Source organism: Ammodytes marinus, assembly GCF_949987685.1.
Source record: "Ammodytes marinus genome assembly, chromosome: 17".
Lineage (NCBI taxonomy): Eukaryota > Metazoa > Chordata > Actinopteri > Uranoscopiformes > Ammodytidae > Ammodytes > Ammodytes marinus.
Genome location: NC_137221.1, coordinates 14,940,895 through 14,959,098, shown reverse-complemented (window position 1 = coordinate 14,959,098; position 18,204 = coordinate 14,940,895). Strand labels below are relative to the sequence as shown.

The following is an 18,204-nucleotide window of genomic DNA, read 5'->3' as shown; positions in this document are numbered from 1 at the left end:
TGCAACAAGGTGCGTCCATAGCCAGCACAGTTACACAACTAGGTGAAAGTGACAACTGTAGTCATGAAGGAAAACAATCTTTATCTGTCATAGTGATGACTGCATTGTAGCCTATAAGCTGCAGAGCCACATTGCACTGCATTGTGAGAATGCATCATATGGTACTTTTACAACCATATGGGCTCGCTTCAAACCAGTCCACTGCATCTATGCTGTCTAAGATATAAAAAAAGAAAGGAAAAATATTAACTCTGCTGCCAGCCCTGAGATGTAGTCTTAACCGCTTTGAAGGCAAAGTCAGAGTTTGCAAAAGTCACCTTAACTCAACGATGGCTGATGTTCCCCTAATTAGGAAAAAACAATAAACTGGCAGAGTTGAGAATCTATCAGTGCACAATCAAATGCAACTTTCAACAGATTTAAACACAGAATAATTTGAAACTAGGGTTTGACTCAAGTCTTTACACAACAATACTGTAATATCAGACAGAAACGTAAACACCTTAGTAACCTGCCACACTAGATTGTTGTCACACTGAGTCAAGTGACCAGTTTGTGTTGTTATTTTTGGATAAGGCCCACTTGCAATTATCACGAACAGTATGCATGTAGTCAAATGAACAGTTGAGGCAAGGTGTTGGACTGTCATTTAAGTAGGCAGAGGTTTGTGTTTTTCACAGAGAAAAGAAACCCTCTTGTGATAGGAATCTCAGCTCAATTGCTGGGTGTGTCGCTTCAGATCATTTATCAGGATGTGCAGGGCTGCTATGTTAATCCTGCCCCTGCAGAATGTAGACAAGGGCAAGATGCAGGACTTTCTGCTGTATACTACTTCTTCACTCATACTTACACACTGGCTAGAAACTGTACTCACTGACAAAATTGTACGGAATTGGTCTGGTAGTCCAGTGCTGCTGTCCCTGAGTCTATATCATCATGTCATGCAGAACCACTGCTGAGCGGTATATAGTGGCTCCCAACATAATGTAAAATTAGAAGGTCCTTATCCCACTCTCCAAACACTCTTCTCTTTGTCTGTGTGGAGACAGCTTTCAATAACCATGAATTATTGAAATCATTGTTCCAGTTTGCCTTCCCCCTTTCCTGGTTGCGAGGTTTGTCATGGCGGTCATGTCTTTGTGTTCCCCGTCTATGGGAGAAAAATACATCCTCAAATAGTTTTTTCTATTATTAAGGTGTAGCCTAATTTATTGTAAATCCCCTTTATCCACCAGGCTGCATTTGTTGATGGTGTAGTCAAGGCAACTGCCCACTAGGGGAGCTCATGGTCAGTTGTAAGATTTGATGCTCATTAAAAACAAAACAAAAATAGTTTTAACTTGGCAACATGTGTTCTCCATATGCAAAGTGTTACTTTTCTATTACAGAACATATTACTGGTGAAATGATTTACAATTGACCCTCGTAGCTCAGTTAACACAACGTTAACCTTTCTGGAAACCTTTAGCCTATACTACTCGGTTCAGTAATGCTATCATTTGTTCATTTATTGTTTATTAACCTATTAAAGCTGTATAGGCCAATACAGATATGACCTAAAACCATGCAGAAATGTCAAATGGTAACTTCCAATATTACATTTCTAAACCTCTTACATTTAAGTCCCATAGGATTTTAATCTAAATCCAACAAGAGTGGACCTACTAAAGCCTTTTTATAGAGAATAAACAGCTCTGGAAAAAATTAAGAGACAACTCCAAATGTTCAGTGTCTCTTGTTTGACTATATGGTGTTTTGAGTAAAATTAACATTTTGGTTTTGCTCCATAAACAAATCGACGATATTTTTGACAAATTCCGGGGAAAAAAATAGCAATTTAGAGCATTTCCATTAAGTAATGTAGAGATGAAGATTTAGAAACAATCCAGACTGGTCTCTTAATTTTTTCCAGAGCTATATATTCAAATACATTATAGTGTACTATTTGTTTTCATAATCAACCACCATGTGTCAGTGTGCTGCCTCTTGTTGCGCGTGCAGGTTCATCAACGGGATGTCACACCTAGCTGTGCCTAATTGGAAGACATTTTGAATTATAACGGTTACTTTAGCCTAGGCTACTTGATTACGTTAATGCACCAATTAAGGATACCAATTAGCCGTCATAAAACCAAGAAAAGTGAGAAGAAAAAGTTAATTTGCTTATTATTGCTCATATTTATGGATTTTGGCTGACCAACTGGAAGGTATAGGTGTGTTCTCTCTCTCTCTCTCTCTCTCTCTCTCTCTCTCTCTCTCTCTCTCTCTCTCTCTCTCTCTAGGCTATGACCCGGATATGCCTGCCAACAAACTTTGGCGCGGCTGAAAATTAGCCCATGTTATCTAGATGTGACGAATTGTCGCTTGGGTAACCGGTGACTCAGTGAGTCGCTGCTCCTGCTTCGTCCATATGCATCCCATCTCTCGCTCTCTGTGTCTGGCATAGTCAAAGCAGATGCAGAAGCAGCCAGCAGACGGCAGAAGAAAAGAGGAAGTGGAAACATCAGCACTATCTCTACGGCAGAGGAGAGGAGGGGTGGTGGGGGGTAGACAGAGAGGGAGAGAAAACACCAATGAGTGACACACACTGAAACTCCGGACATCAGCGCTTTGGTGGAAGAAGTATCCTCGCCTCGTCAGGTTTGTCAGAAACACGCTTTCTTTCCTTGCACGAATGTTGCCGCCCAGCTGTATTGTAGCTTCACTTATTTCGCGTTCTGTGCTAAATGTTGAGGATCGGCGTTGTTTTGCGGGGTTGGCTCAGCAAGCGTTTGTGTCACTGTAGTGCGATAACACTATCTCTCTTTTTCTCCTCTGTAGCCTGTCTCCCTGTCTGTCTTTAGCGGCTTTTGGGCGCTGTTCTTTTATTGACATGCAGTAGCCTATCTGGATAAAGCATTGCTGCTCACTCCGTACACAGAGACACACTCATGCACATTGAACTGCAGTGGAAATTAAACTGCCATTAATTTTATTTCTTTTTTGTTGTTATTCTTCTGGTTGTGATACAAGTGCGTTTCCAATCTGTAACTTGTGTGCCTGCATGCAGCGATGATGTGAAGATGCTGCTCCCCGGTTGTTTGTTCAGCGCATGCTGGTCGCTTGATGCAAAAAAAAAGTGTTGCGTTTATAGAAGCCTCAGTGCCCCCTCCCTAATTAAAGAGGTGCTTTTAATGTTGTGCGGTCGGTGACTAACTCCAGCCAAGCATGCTTGCCACACCGTGGGACCGGGAGAGGATCTTTATGTTTTAGCTCTCCATCGGATATCAAGATGTTCTAGAATCTTGCTGTTTATTCAGTTAAAGTCCTACTTCACCGGTTGGAATATGAAGGTGTAGGCTATTGAACTCGGAGATCCTATGAAGTATAAATGTGCAATTTTTTTAAAAATCGGATCATCCTAGCCTGAGAAAAGGCAGAAAGAGTGTTTTATGGTCTCACTGTCTAACCCTACATTTCTCTTTCTGTGATGTCACAGAAAGAGAAATTTAGGGTTAGACAGTGAGACCATAAAACACGCTCTCTGCCTTTTCTCAGGCTAGGATGATCCGATTTTTTTTTTTTTTTTGCACATTTATACTTCATAGGATCACCGAGTTCAATACACCTTCATATTCCAACCGGTGAAGTAGGCCGTTAATGAGTTCAGTTAGTTTTCATGAGTGTTAGATCATGTGTCTCCAAAACGTGTGTTGCTTGTGACCCCATATGAAGTAATGGCCACTTTGCCACCTCCTCAACTTAAGTCGGATATGACATTTGGTGGAAAAGTTACCTCAAGTCTGTTTGTTGGTTTCTTCTAAATTGTCTTCATTACCTGGGATTTAATAATTCACTATGCCTCAGGAGGACTCACTTGCAACCCCCAGACTCTCAGATATGGAAGCATTAGTCTATTAGATCTAAAAGATTTCATCTGCCCCCCTTCTCTCTGTTGATTTTCTGTTAACAGAATCCTAGAAATGTTTATAATGTAGATCAACTCCATACTCCACATTTGTGTGTCTCGGAGGAATAGACTCTGTATTGACACAATAACACAACTAAACAGCAATGTTGGGCCCAAGTATCCCACCAACCAGTTGAGTCAATCTGTGCTGCATTGGAGAGTAGCCTATGTGAATCCACATAGTGTGCCTCAGCTCTCTCTCTCTCTCTCTCTCTCTCTCTCTCTCTCTCTCTCTCTCTCCCCGCCCCTCCTGTGGGCTCTGTTGTGATGGAGTGAGAGACTGTTTACACGCCCTGTTAGCCACCGCAGACGCACATCCCTGTTGTGATGGAGCCACACGCATGTCGGCCTCATCCTGTCAACTCGCACATGTGTAGCCAATGCCATGGCTCTGAAACCAACATATGCAGTTCTGAAGAGCTTGTCGGCACTTTTGGTTTCATCAGAGCAGAGAGTTCAAAGTTATTGTTCTCCCTTGCCGAAGTAGCGCATGAGGATACAGTGTTATTAGATGTGAAATTGGAGTTTCTATTTGGTTGACATACTTGAACCCGAGAGATTGTGTGCTGCATTGTGAGGTTTTAGCCTAGATTGTGCTCCCTGTCTATGTGACTGTGGTTGGCGGTGGGTTGGGGATTGATGTTTGGTTTTAGATTCAGGTCTGGCACAGCTTTAGCAGTCAAGGAACGCAATTTTTTTTTAACAAAACCACTAACTCCCATTAAAACTGGTATGTGAAGTTCGGTGTGTGCACGCAGCTTTGGCCGGTAGTCCAGGACCAGAAGTGAAGCGTGCCAGAAGCCTTATATTTCAGTTTTACAGCCACCTGAGGGAACTATATGTCAAAAGGAATGCACACACACATGGAAACAAGTTTTATTAGGCACAGCAAACCTCCATTTCTTGTAAGCTGGCCTGCCTAAATAAATATATTTTATACCCCACAGGGTCTTAAAAAATCAGTGATGGAAATGGAGCGTTGCAACACGAGAGCAAATGAAAAGTGAGACCGGTAAAATACGGCAGCCTCGACTTAAGCCGTAAAGTCACAGGCCAGATGAAATGATGGAATTAAACTTGAGCGCTCTGGTGTTGTTGTGTTTAAATGGTGAAACATAATCCAGGAAATCAGATTAGTGCAAAGAGGCAGAGATGAAGAGGCTGTTTTGAGTAGTATTTCTTTTTTTGTGTGTGTGTGTGTGTGTGGCGGGGGGGGGGGGTGATGAGATGGGTGCACTGTGCCCCCGCTTATTAAGTTGCATCAAATGTGAGATCCAGGTGTGTATCAGTTTGACACTGCCTACTGTTTGGTATCCTCTCACCACCTCCTGAAGTGTAACCTTGCCGATGTCTGAGCAGTGTTTCTGTCTCCTCTCGCCTGTCAGAAGAACCCTCCCTCCTCCCTCCCTCCCTCCTCCCTCCTCCTCTTCTGCCTTGCAGCTTATCTTCCTCTCATTAGCTTACTCTCTCTCCTATTCCCCCTTCCCTCCTCCCCAAACAAGTTTTCTTTTCACTCTGTTCTTTCCCCCTGTGGGAAATGGAGGTATGTAAATAGTTTTCCCCTTGATGGATGCCCGGCCTTCTATCTGTCCATCTTAATGAACCAATCCCCTCCCTCTGCCTCTTTCCTCCTAAAAGTGTGGGATTGCTGGCAGCATTAAAGTTACAACCAAAAACATCAGGGGCAAGGCCTGAAGTTTGCTGTCATCTGTGTCATATTTTTGTGTTGAGTGACAGCAGTGAGAGCACTCGGAGGGAATGGTGTGCCATTTATTGTACTGGTTTCCTCGCTCTCAGCACACAGTCCTCCAGTTTGGAGGTTGGATTAATTTGCACCTCCAAATGAGATGAATGGTGCCTTGCATAATTGCTCCCCGTGGTATGAAGTTAATTAAAACAGCATGTAGACCTGTACCGAAGGTGCCAGACAGCCACACAGACATTGGTGGGTGAGAAGACATCCCACAGGTACTGCTTCCTTGTTCTGCTCTCTGGTTTTACTGATTTCTGCCTCTGGCTAAATTCAGAGTCGAGCAATGCTTTTGACTTGTGAAGAAAATGCAATAAATAGGAGGAACTGATGGAAAAACTGTTTTATGACGACTTTGATCCCTTAGCAGTTGCGTAACCGAAATACAGTCATGAATTTATATTTCAACCTTTTTACCCAGCGCTTCTTCTATTTGTTTTGTTCCTTGGGCACCAGGAGTCCATCCATTCTTAGAATATGCATCTGTTTGAGCGGAGAGCATCCACCAGTGTGTTTTTCAGTCAAAGTCTAGACTTTATGCAGAGTGAAGCATCCCTAGATGACCCGGACACTGATACGGTTCTCTGTGCGTTCTCACTTTGTTGCCTGCTGCATTCCAGCTGTGGCGCTGCCGAAGAGCTCGGTAAATATTAGGCCAGAGGTTAGCCAGCTCTCTTGCACTGTGTGCGCCTGGGGTATTTAGCATCTCTCCGCTAAGAGCCTCTCGGCCACTCAGCCCACTGACCCAGTAGGATGAATGGTTCGATAGTCTTACCGGCACACCCGCCCCTCTAGCTTTGGGAGAGGCTTCCACTGACTTAACATTCTAGAACTAGGGGCTTTGAGTGACGTTTAGGGTCTACTAGACCGTATGCAGCCTTTAGGATGCTGTGTGTATGTGTCGGGGGTTTAAACGTCATAGTTTATGAGTTATGGCATGTGCAGCAGAAATGTGCTGATTTGTGTGCCATGCCGCTGTGTCATTTTTTATATTTCCTCCCAGGCCTGCCTGCGTCATTGCCACACAGCTGTGTGCTGGTCTTTCAGCGTGACTCCAGGTGCTAAACACAGGTTGTTTTCAGCTGTCACCAAGTTATAGCTGTGTGTGTGTGTGTGTGTGTGTGTGTGTGTGTGTGTGTGTATGTCTCTCAGGTGCTGTGAGTTGCTTTGTAATAGCATTGGTCATTGCTTGATCTCTAAGTGTACTGCCACACTCCCCTGCCTGTCCATCCATCCATCATTCAGCTGCCTTTTTCTCCTTTCTCCATGGAAACATGATCAGGTGGTCTACTGATGAATGCATGATCAGGCCAACTCATGGATCATTGCTAAATCCCTCCATGATGTCAATAGCTTAGAAGGGATCACAGGTGTGATAGTGAATCCCATTAATCCTACAATGTGCACTTCCCCCGACAGTCTTGCCCATTACTGTCTTCAGTGAGTGTAAGTTGATGGAGGTGCTCTGGTTCTCTGCACAGCTCTCACTAAAGACTTTACTTTTGTCTACACAATGGTTGTAATAGTTAGTTCTTGAAGTTGTTTGTCTGATGTACTAATGAGTTTTTTTTATGTTAGATCTTGGGAAGATAGGGATATATAAAATCACTTTGTGTAATCCCAATCATCAGTTGATTCATTTCAAAATGTGTCAGAAACCACTTGTGCGGTTTCATATGAAACAGATAGGTAGCCCAAACGTTGACTTGTGTAACCTCAATGTATCTGGAACTTTTAAACGCATGCTGTGGGATTGCCCTGAGGTATATGATTTTTGGAGGAAAGTGGCTTTAACTTTGTCTGATATAATTGGCAAACCTATACTCCTAGAACCTAGAACCTAAAAGGGGGTAAAATGTGTATTACAATGTGTTGCTTTGTTTTGTGAATTTGAAATAAAAAACAATTGTTCACAAAAACAAAATCACTTTGTGCTATTTATTTATTTCACACTGTGTATCGATCAGAAAGTTAATGAACTGTTACCATGAGCCAAGCAGTGGAATTAGATCAATTCCACTCAACATCTCTGCCTGAGGCTTACAGCTAGAAGAGGATTAATTAGTTGCTACTAGCATACTGCACTCAATTATCCTAACAAAACTGTCTCTGGTCCAGTTCCATTGTGGGCAATGTGGGCGCCACGTTTTGACTAGTAAGATAAAGGTATGTAATGGAAAAGATGATATCTCTGCTTCTGCTGCATTGATTTTGATCTTTTTATTTTTAACTGTCCATCAGGAGCCTGACAATGTTGATTGCAATGCTAGGTCTCTAAAATTGTAAGTGTGTGGGCGTGGCAAGCATGTGAGCGCGTTCTATGATTAACATCTTGATGCCAGGGTCCAGAGAGAGGTCTACTCCATGGCATCTCTCCCGGTCTTACAGGTGCACACACACAATGATAGTGGCAGTACATACGGATGACTGGAGGTTCAGTGAGGTAAACTTATTTGATTCCAGTTTTACCCTCATAGTATTGCCAGCATACCATTTGTCTGTCTTTTCCGTTCCTCCCTTTAGGAACTGTGTACTACATAGTCCCAATTTACTTAGATTTCTTTATTAGTTAGAAAATAATATTCAAATGAATAGTCATTTATTTGTTGCTGTGACTGGAAGGAAAACAATACAAAACATGCTCAGAAGATAGAAATGTTGAAGGTGTCATGGTCTCGCAGGTGTCCCCTTTTCTAGATAGTAGTCCCCACCCTTTGGTAGTTTTCCTATTTGTTTTTTGCCTGCAGCATTTCATGGCTTGACTGAACAGAAGGGTGCAATTGACAATAGCTGCTGTTTACTGTTGAAATAAGAAGTCGGACGAATAACCTCACATTCGTCGCCACTATCAAATCAGATTTTGAATCTGAAATAAACTACATTGATATTTTTTTGTAATCGCAATGATCGGTAGGAAATGGGGACAGGGGCGTACCTCTCATAACGCAAAGCTAAAATGAATAATATTTACTGTTGGACTGAAATGAAGGAGTTCAACCACTTCTGTCAAGACATGACCGTTTGTGATTTCTGATGTGCCTGCAGTAGTGTGTTTACATTAGACTAGGGTCTCTCTAGAGAGGAGACTGAGGCGGTGTGGAGGGCCTCTCATAACATGCCAAGGTCACCATATCTCGCTCCTTCTCTCCAACTGGGGAACTGCAAGCCTTGGATTTAAGGTGTGTTGCTCTGGGGGCTGCCTCTGAGTGTGTCTGTTTTCACATTTCTCTTGTAGCACTTAAGTAGCTGATGCCTTTTCCTCCATTTATCATTGTATTCTGATCCCTCCATCATTGTTTCTGCCTTCTCTCTGCCCTCCACCTTCTTTGTTCTCACTTTCCATCTTAACAACTACATGTACATATTGCCCAGTTTCTGCCCCCTGCTGCCCACACATTTAGCAACCACAGCAGGTGTTAAAAAGGCCATCTCCTGGAGTAGATCTACCTGCACAAGGCTCCTGCTCCAGTGGCTATACCAGTACCTCAGTAGCCACCTGGAGTGAGCTTCTGTTTGCCAGCCAGTTGAAACAAGCCATAATCACCATCACACCCTGATGCTGCCTGTCATCGCCTGTTAGCACCAACTAAATGTGATCCCACCAAAGCCTTACTCAGCGCTATGTTAAAGATCAACAGGTGAAGCTTAACCACAGCTTATGAATAGCTCATATTTCCTTTCCTTTACAGAGAGCTGTGTTTCAACTTGCTCTCATCTTGAGAGCATGAAAATGCAGGTTTGTTTCTGTTCATTTCCCAGGAGGTTTTTCGTTATCAGGCTTATCTTACATGTCTATCATAAACGCATACAGACACTTTATTGAACCTTTAGGGGGAGCTGGGAGCTGAGTAATTACAACAAGGTATGAGGCTGACGTCTTACTTCAAACCAATATTAAAACAATGCAATTTAAAAGTGTTTTTGCTGTGAGCACACCCATAGGACAGCCAGTTTGAGTTTTTTTCTTCCTGCTTTTGGCTTATCAGTATCTTTGCTTCTTGTCATTCCTGCCAGCTCTGTTGTTGTGTCTATAGACCCAGGTTCGTCCCGCCATCTGAGAACAAGCATCAAGGAGTGTTTGTTTGTCTCTCAGACTGGTACCATTGTGTTGAATTTGGAATCTGCTGCTATTTGTGACCTGAGCAGATTCCCAATCTGTAACCAATTGACCCTAGTTTCATGCTGGTTGGGCCCTACTGGCTACACATCAGCCTTTTACATTTACAATCATAGTTTGCCCTTATCTTATTCCTGGTTATGTTTAATTGCTGAAGAACAACATGGTTCAGCTCAGCATGGCTCTCTATTGACAGAAGAGGGGAGTGTCGAAATGGCAGACTAGCTGAGTTTAATGTTGCCTCCAGGGCTTGTTGCTGTGTCTGTTCTTTTGTTGTCTGCAGGGGAAGCTTTACACACTGTGTGTGTGTGTGTGTGTGTGTGTGTGTGTGTGTGTGTGTGTGTGTGTGTGTGGCAGCATTTTCCAGACAGTGCTGTGAAAGAAAAGGCACAGGAAATACCAATGGCATTCGGACAATAACTGGAGAGCAACCGGATGCACAGTCTTTAGACGTTTAAGTTTCTTATATGTGCAGCAGGAGGTTTTCAGATGTAGATTCAAGCCTGAAAGAACACGCCTCTTATGAAGCGAAGGTGGAAGGTGAGCCACTTCCTGCCAATGCCTGAATGTTAACCGGTCCATTTCCTGTTGACAGAAAGTGTTAACAGAGAGGTTGTGAAGTGTAGGCACACAACCCAATGTAATGTGGTTAGACGTTAATGTTTCTCAGTATCAATTACAGGGCAGCCTGACAAGTGAAACATGTCGTGTCTGTTATGTACTCGGGGAGTAGATGTATGGGCTGTTACATCATCTAATGACATCGTACCCACAGCAATGAAAGCGTGGCCTGAGGAATGCCCTCCACTTGTGTTTTCTTTCCCCCTTTCTCACCCCCTCCCCCTTTCCCTCTATTTCACATCAATGTGGTTTACATGCAATTAAGCCATAAAAGGCAAAAATCTAGTTCTTTCAATCCTATGCCCCAGACCATAAATAGACTTCAGCCTCGTTTCAACTGTTGTTGCTGACTCTCTACCACAAGCAAAGCCCTCACCCACAGTTTTACTAAAAGTTGACAATAATAAGGCAGCCACTAGCAAAGCCCAAATGAATGGCTTCGTAGAACTCTGGCTAGGCACGCAGGAGGGATCAAAGTGTTTCAGATGCGGGCCAGTCACCACACTAGGGTGGAGGCCGAGCTGGCTTCACTGGCTAGTGACTGACCAGGCAGGCAGGGCTCGAGCCCGTCAGAGAGGCCAGGACATGGTTGAAGCATATCGTTAACAAAAAAAAGTAGAGGATAAATAAATAATAGAAAGGCTGTGGCGAGTGGGAGGCTGCAGGACAGAGTTTATGGGGTTAGCAAATGAATGGGTGAGCCCAAAGAGTGGGCACATGACATCTGTCAAGGGAGGGGAGGGCACTGTGGTGAAAGGGTGTGGCATGCGTGAAAGTGGAGGTTTGGGCAAAGCGACTCAGTTTGTTGGCAGGGATGTGCAAAAGAACAATAACTAGCATCGGCAAGACTGTGCTACTAGAAGGGAAGAAAGGCACAATCATGTGGAAAATATTTGGAAGATCAGCTCTACTGTATTATTCAAAGCAAGCATGAGCTCATGTGTTGTGGCTGTGTGCAGTGGTGTGATACTGATGAGACGTTGGTGGTGGTGACGAATAACACTGTGCCTCCAACAGTGCAGTCGCTCAGTATGGCGGATGGGCAAAGAGTACCCAGTAGGAAGGAGGTGAGTGTTTTGGTGAAGCCACCCAGGACATGTGCACCGGTGGGTGTGTTTGCATGCGAGTGTGTATGTGTGTGTGGAATCAAGCATTTAGCTTGATGTATAGCCACAGCTGGGGGGACGGAGAGGGAGAGACAGCTGGCAGAGCAAAGGCTGAGTGTAATGAGGAGTGAGTGTGACAGCCACAGTGACTCCTTTGTTTCCACTCACTTGTGCCAGTCACAGCTAGTAGATGGCTGATCTGTGAAGTGACTGAATCCTTTCACAGCACCTAGACCAAATACACAGTGCAGCTTACATTAGCTCGTTCCTCATCATGTGTATGTGTGTACCTCTTACCAGAGATGGCTATAGCGGCATAGGATTCCGCAAGAGAGCCCATAACCATCTTCCATAATGTCAGTGCTCCTGTAGAGCGCTTATTATTCTTGTGATGATTGTCATCAGTTGCTAACATAATTGTAGCAGCAGCAACATTTGCTATACGCTTAGGTAATAATGAGTGGTGTTTAGTGGCTGGTGTTCTCTCCTGAGTTATGGTGTAATAATGGGAGTCATTTTTGCTCTGGTGGAGAGGAGCGCCGTGTGTATGCAGGAGTCCTGTGTGGCTTCTTGGAGGAAACACTGCTACTTTGTGTGTTTATGAAGGCGCAAGATCACCTGAGATGCCAAGGTCACCTGAGACAGCTTATTCTTCCTTAGCTTTATTAAACCAGTCTGGTGTGTGCGTTCAAATGGGCATTCATCTTTCCCAGCACGTTCATTTTCACTCCTCAGAATGCTAGTGGCATTTAAATAATAGACCAATGGATGGAGGACGTTCTCTGTAGCTTTTTCCTCTCTCCTATTAGAAAGTGTTTTTTCTCTCCCTGAAAGCCCTACACTAAAGTGTCCACTCTCTTGCCACCATTTAGCTTTGCAGTGATATTTCTTTTCTTTTTTTGTAGTTCAATAAGCCTTTTCAGCGCCTGACTTCTTCCTGAGTATCTGAACCATTTAGTTCAAGTAGGACAAGTAAAAATAGCCACAAATCAATCACAAATGTTCTCGGGCTCTTCGCACATCTCGATCTAGGCTAGCACAACCCAACAGGGGATAGAGTGACACGGCATACAGAACCAGGCAGTGTGACTGGCAGAGTGGCACTTTAGAAGAGGGCATGTTCGCTAAAACTGTGACTGGTGGCGGTGATTCTGGCCTTGACACACTTTAAAAGCCATTAAAGAGGCAGCGATGGATTATGGTTTGTTGAGTTATGATTATAATATAACCTTTTGGTCATTACATGCTTCAGCGAGGATGGTAATCCTCTGAACTACTGAATTTAGCTAAGTGGAGATGTTTCCATTAAGAGATGTTTATGACTGAACAGCAGCAGTTTATGGCAGACCAAATGATCAATGGCACAGAAATGTCACATCCTGTTAAGGGGTTGTGTAATTCCAGAAGAGAGATTGCAGAGAGACCTGCAAGGCTATGGAGCTGTGTGCTTCATCAGCAGGTGCAAAAAAGAGCAATCCTTGATCATCAGATTAAATCTTATGTAGTGTGCACCGTATTCATCGAATCTTTCTTTTTTGTTCACATCAACTACAAGCCAATCTTTTTGGGACACTTTTTTAATTAAGGAATATACCAATTGTTCCCCATAAAATAAAAAATGCATTCAAATGTTTTATCTTCAATCGGTCTGACTTTCAATCATTATATGCGATCTGCAGTTTCAAAACTCTCATCATCTCACTCTAGCAATACTGAATACTTCAAATTGTCCCAATTACTGCCCTAATATTTATGATTGAATTTTAAACAAGAGAGCTGTAGGTTTCTATTCATATACCTTTTTATGCCGTCTCATTCTTAGATTAAAATAATACTGCAGCAGGGAGCTTCATTGCTTTAAAACAATCACTCCTTATTTCCCCCAAATTTAAATGGTCAAATGATTAAAACATAATACCAGCTTCACACAAGTTGGAAAGTCGGAAAGATTTGTTCTCTAAGTTCTGACACAGAATACAGGCAGGAGCAGTACTACAGCAGCAGGGTTTGTGTATGCCCTCATCATATCATGTTGACCCTGTCCTCATTAGGCACCAAATGCATCAGGAACTCGCTTTGCGTTGAGATTCTTCATGGGAAAATCTGCAAGGCAATGCAAACGTGAAGAAGAAAAATATACACTGTCTCCCTGTGTGTACAGCCGTATCAGTCTCCCTCATAAGAAATTGTCTCAAAGCAATTCTGGTTGTGTATGTTTGTCTAAACTCTGGACAAAATTAAAGCAGGGCCTTGGTGGTTCAGCAATCATTTGCAATGGAAATTCCCTGACCCGGGATGCCCCCGCCACCCTGAGCAGAGGGAGTTAAGCTCCTGTAATGTAACAAAGCAAGTCTGAACAAGCTTTTTAGTCATCAGTGAAGCCTTTAAGTGTTGAACTCGCCACTAAGACTCTAATGAAATTTGTAGTGCTCAATAACATTCTCAATGTATCATGTTACCTTTTTGTTCAGCAACCAATGATGACACTTTTTCTCTGTGCTCTCCTTCATTCAGAGTTTAAGATTGTGAAGGTACAAGCAGGATTTTGTGACATTTAGTTTGAGCACCGATTGTGGTCTAGCATGTGAGTTACCGAAGTGTGTTGCGTGGAAATCTTTTTATTGTTTTTGTACTTCTCAGGTGGGGACACGGATACACACTTTATAGGACATAAGCAGTAGCACTCATGATGAGAATGGAACTGTCTTTCCTCTAACTGTTGATAGTTTAAGTACACATAAAAAAAAAAATAGTGAAACTGTTGCAGGTCATAATAATAGATGATGGGATTCACAGATTCATTGGTCAGAGGAAATATTTAAGTTTAAAAGTGTTTTGTCATCTGCATGGGAACCACTTAGGAATGTATACAATGAAATTCTTGTTCGTTGGCACATTTTAAAGTGAACAAATCTAAAATAAGAAATAAACCTAATACAGTACATAAAAACTCATAATTGACATATGGCACTGATATTCTGCCAGCACATTGTACCCTAGTTACAATCCCTCCATCTGTATCTTTAATTCATTTTGATAAAAGGCGTGTGTTTAAAAAGATTGGCAAATAAAACAATGAAGCTTCTACTTATAATAACCGTATTCTGCCATACTGCCCATGCTTTTTGAGAACAAAACCTTCTTTTTGTCGTCTCTAAAAAGAGTGAAACTAAGCCTTTAGCCGCAGTATTGTTCTTGCATAATCCCCACTGCTCTATTCTGGGACTTGCACACAACTCATGCCTGGTCGGCAGAGTGCACAGCTTTTTCTCGTTTTCCACGTGGATTTTTGTGTGTTACTTCCCATTGCACCTGTCAATTAGCACAAAGAAGACGTACCATCCATCATGAGCTTCCCCATGAACAGCGCTAATCCATTTAAAGGGTGGAGGATCCCTGGAGAGCTGTATTAGGTTAGCTAGGATGTGCTAACCCCGGTCTGTGATTTATGAATGATTAGCCTCACAGAAGGGGGCATACAAAAAGGCTTCATGCTTGTTGTCTTTATCGTATGATACACTTAAATCTCTCTGGTACTTTTTCCCCTCAGGCTGGCATGTCATTTTCGCATTTTGAGGAAGTGGGATTTCAGTCCCTTCTTCTTTTATTTTTTTAAGATCTTTTTCTTTCTTGGTAGAATCGAAAAAGAAACTGTTGATTTGAATGATATGAGACTAGTTAAAACATCACATTTGAAAGAATTTAGCATAAAGCAAGTTTGACCGTCCAGCTGTTGCTTTTTTAAGGATTATATTTTATCTCTGCCTACTGTGATGCTGTGATTTATCAGAGTTATTGATTTGCCCTGCAGGAACATAGTTTGATTAGTTACACAATGTGAACTGGAGCTTTAGTCATAGCTTTATGTTTTTATTTATTTATCTTTTTCAATGAAGGCCTGGCTTCATGACGTAAACCGTGTCAGTGATTTTATAGACAATGTGCAGCTTATGTTTATGTGGTTGTTTGCCTTCTGTGAAATGCACCCACTTAGAATGAGAGGGGGTGTGAGAGAGAGAGAAATGTGTGGATGCTCTCGCCGTTCTGCTAGAGTAGTCAAGGTCACTTTATGATGGAGGCGTTTTCTCTGCTTGTGAATGAAGAATGCTGCGCTGGTCCCTCCTGATGCTACAATGCCTCTCGCCTCCTCCAACACACACACACACACACACACACACACACACACACACACACACACACACACACACACACACACACACACACACACACACACACACACACACACAGGCTTTACAGTTAGACAATGGGACTACTGTATAGACCTGTTTCCAACACTTCCCTTTTTAACCAACCAGAAAACAACATGCATCCCCGCCTCAGTCAAGTGACCCGACAGGGTTTTTGTGTGGTCCCTACTCATCCCCTCTGTCCGCATGCATGCACGCACGCACGCACACACACACACACACACAGAGGGTTCCAGTGAACTTTTTCAGGATGGCTTGCTCCTTGAAGCGTGGCCCCAGAGGCTCCAATCATTGTCTGCACTGATCAGTCAGGGGGAGGCTCTGACCCCCCCCCCCCCCACCCCCCTCCTCCCCAACTCTCTGCCGCTTTTGAAGAATTGCACTTTGATGTTTTGTTTCTCTACATCACAAACTGTTGTCTCTATCTAGGAAACCAGGCACATTCTAGTTGTTCCTTCTGACTCCCCCGAGCCTGGTTTTCAGTACTTATTTGATAGTTCATGATATCGGAAAAGTGAGGTTGCTTTTGATGTCAAAGAAGGGGAAGTTTTAAGATCTTTCAGTGGGAAAATGTGTCTTTATTTCTTTCCACTCTTAAATCATTTTTATCTCCCATGTGGCAATACAAAGAGATTGCCCTTGATTTTTGAGCTAATTTTATCTATTTAATTTGTAGTTTGCTCAAGAGATATAATATTTCACATACACAACGCACAGTACGAAAATTCAGAAACATTCTCATAGTATTTTTATGTATTTTTTTATGGCTAAAACTAGACCTATTTATGTTAGTTGTAGTAGTTTTAGCCAAGATCTGCAAAATAATTTGTGGTATTTGCCTTGTACTTCCTTTGCACATTACTAGATTAAGTGTTTTTAAAGTAGAAAATGTGACGTTAAGTGACAAGAGCTGGGTTCAAAGCATAGTTAGACTTTTTGGGAAATAAACTTATTATCTCTCTTGCCAAGATTCAGATGAGTCACATCTGTCTTCTCAACATAAGGCTTACCATACAAACTGAAACCAGGGGGGAACAGCTAGCCTGGCAGGTAACAAAATCCACCTCTAAAGCTTACTAATTAACATGCTAAATGTTTGTTTAATCCATACCAAAACCAAAGCGTATAAACCACAAGTAGTGGTTTTGTGGGAGCCAGACTATTTCATGGCTCGTTGCGATGATTTCCTGGAGTTTCCGCTGGTTGCTTGGTTGTCACTGTTTCATACGTTTGGTTTATATGTACAGATTAAACAAATGTGTTAATAATTATGTTTCCTATTGGACAGAATAGACTGTTTCCAGTCTTTTTGCAAGCCAACCAGCTGCTGCCTGTTGCCTTACATTAAACAAACCGATTTTAGAGCGTTGTCAATCTTTTTATCCGACTCTGCTAAAACTGGAAGTGTATACTCCCAAACCGATGAAATATTACCTAATAATAATAATAATGGTAACCCTTTTGTTTGATGTGTGACTAAATAAGTACCGGTAAGTCTGGAGTATTGCATAAAAGGTAACATAAAAGGTTTTAGACTACTTGCCATTTGTTATTTGAAAGTGTTTTTTCCTTAATCAACTAAAGCTACCAAAAACTTTATCGGTGATCCTTTTATAAGATATATATATATATTCATAAGAAAACATTTGAATACCACTACTGTCACCAGCCCTGCAGTAAAAATATATATAGAAACATTGGTAGAATTCCTTCCATAATCTGCATGACGATTAAACAGCAGCAGTGTATTGGTCATACAGATTCCAGTCTGTTCCTTTAAGGATCCAAGCTCTTCTTTTCAGCCTCGTCCTAATGGTCCAGCTATGTAAGTTGATTATGCCAAAGACCCCATGGGCCTGCAGCCAGACCAGACATTGTGGAGTCTTCCGGGGACACGCATAGCATTGCTGACATTTACCCCCATCTGTAGATTAGATCATTTAAGGTTTAGAAACCGTGTTATCGGCCTCAGAATTTAATCTGAGGTCCATAAAAGCCTTCTGGTGGAGATCAGCTCAGCTGTCAGTGTAGTGTCTCTCATTGTGACTCTAGCTGCATTCGTGTTGTGGTAAATCCTTTCTGCTAAGTATCTCACCACTAAAATGGACACTAATGTCTATTTGCTGATTGCACGTGTCCGCATGTTCACAATGTGGTCTCCACGCAGTGAGGATCCAACAATCCCTGCAATGTAAGGATCGACTTTTCCAAAGACATCAGTGAGTGGGGCAGTATTTTCCATAACTCAATTCTCTTCTTTCTGTCAGTTTGGCCGTAATAGCCTACACTGTGGAGAGTGGGTGTTTGACCTGGATAGGCTGCTTCCAACAGAGTCAAGACGCCTGAGAGCAGAAGGTCACACTGCCAGTGACTCAGAACGCCTATGGACACACACTCGCTCACTCACTCACTCGCTCGCCCGCCCAACGGACCGACTGTTTTCCCTAACTGGC

The 18,204-nt window shown here is 42.6% G+C and overlaps 1 protein-coding gene across 1 annotated transcript in view; it reads left to right on the top strand.

Annotated features, from left to right (window-relative positions):
• The first annotated feature begins 2,453 nt into the window (after positions 1–2,453).
• The window catches only part of elmo1 (engulfment and cell motility 1 (ced-12 homolog, C. elegans)), a 92,275-nt gene continuing 76,524 nt past the window's right edge, over positions 2,454–18,204 (top strand). The window contains exon 1 of the mRNA XM_080044859.1: positions 2,454–2,640. The gene's annotated coding sequence lies outside the window, so the exon portion shown is untranslated. The remainder of the gene's footprint in view (positions 2,641–18,204) is intronic.